Source organism: Monodon monoceros, unplaced genomic scaffold (genome assembly GCF_005190385.1).
Source record: "Monodon monoceros isolate NGI ecotype Baffin Bay Population unplaced genomic scaffold, NGI_Narwhal_1 Contig3961_ctg1, whole genome shotgun sequence".
Lineage (NCBI taxonomy): Eukaryota > Metazoa > Chordata > Mammalia > Artiodactyla > Monodontidae > Monodon > Monodon monoceros.
The window spans coordinates 1-1541 of NW_021699874.1; the positions used below are offsets into that span (position 1 = coordinate 1).

General features: G+C 71.6%; 1 pseudogene; it reads left to right on the forward strand.

The window, feature by feature from the left end:
- The first annotated feature begins 541 nt into the window (after window positions 1-541).
- LOC114883555 lies at window positions 542-677 on the forward strand (annotated as a pseudogene).
- The last annotated feature ends 864 nt before the right edge of the window (window positions 678-1541 follow it).

Consider the following 1541-nt stretch of genomic DNA (forward strand, 5'->3'; position numbering starts at 1 on the left):
GTGGTTTCGCCGCGGCCGGGGGCGGGAGCGGGATCGAGGGTCCAGGCCGCATCCCCGGGCCTGCGGGCCACCTGGGTCGGGGTCCTGAGCTCGGACGGTGGAGTCGGGGCAAGGGTGTGGTTGCCGGATCTAAGGGGCCCTGCCAACTCATTGGTGGCTCCCAGTGGCTTCGAGCCAGCTGCCGTCGGGCAGGAGGGCCGGGCCGGTATGCGTCCGGGCTGCGCCTAGCGCCGCGCGTGCGGGCTGGTGGGATGCCCAAGGGACCGCGGGCTCCGGGCCCTGAAGCCTCCGGGGCCACGTCCCTGTGAGCGGCCTGTGGGATCTGGGGCCGGGCGCCAAGCACCGAAATGTTTGCAGTGTCTCGCCCGCCCTGGGCTGGGTGGTCGCCAACTCCTCCGCCACCCCCCGGTACCCGAGACCTCCGTTCCCCTGCCTAGCCGGGCGGCGGGGCCCTGCCGGGGCGGGCGGGCCGCTGGGCCGGCGGTAAGGCCCAAGGGCCTGCTAAGCTGCGCCTCAAGAGGCAGCCCCCAAAGCCCCCAGTGTCTACGGCGAAACCACCCTAGACGGGCCCGATCTCGTCTCGATCTCGGAAGCTAAGCAGGGTCGGGCCTGGTTAGTACTTGCCTGGGAGACCTCCTGGACTGGAGAGCTCCTGGGAACACCGGGTGCTGTAGGGTTTTTGCCTCCCGCTCCGCCTTCTCCTTTTGTCGCCCGCGGCGGCGGCGGCGTCCGTCTCTGCCCCCGCCGGGTACCGCTGCAGGCCCCACCTCCGCAGACCCCTCCGTCCACAGCAAGCGTCTGATGGGGCGCTCCCCGCCTGCCTGACCGGCCAGGCGGCCAGACGGCGTCCCTGGAAGGCAGCGGCACACCAGACGCTCCGGGGGTCCCCTGACGCGAAACAGACATGGCGGCAGATCCTGGTGCCGTCCTTGCGGCCCGCGAACCCCTCGACGTGCACCTGGCGGCCCCCACTGGAGCCCAGCCCCGGCTCCGCCACCTGTCTGCCAGGGTGCCCCTCCACAGCTCCATCTGTAAAAAGGCCACTCTCATCCGTTTCGCCGCGGCCGGAGAGGGATAGAGGGCCCAGGCCGCTTCCGCGGGCCTGCCGGCCACGTGGGGCGGGGTCCTGAGCTCGGACGGTGGTGTGGGGGCAAGGGTGGCGTTGCTGGGTCTACGGGGCTTTGCCAACTCAATGGTGGCTCCCACTGGATTCGGGCCAGCTGCCGTCGGGCAGGAGGGCCGGCCCCGTCTGTGGCCGGGCTGCACCTAACGCAGAGTGGCCGGGCAGGTGGGATGCCCAAGGGACCGCCGGCCCCGGGCCCAGAAGCTTCCGGGGCCACGTCCCTGTGAGCGACCTGTGGCATCTGCGGTGGGACGCCAAGCGCCAAAAAGGTTGCTGGATCCCGCCCTCCCTAGGCTGGGTGGTCGACAACACCTCCTCCACCACCTGCTACCCGAGACGTCCGTTCCTCTGCCTAGGCGGGTGGCGGGGCCCAGCCGGGACGGGCGTGCCCCTGGCCTGGCGGTAAGTCCCAAGGGCC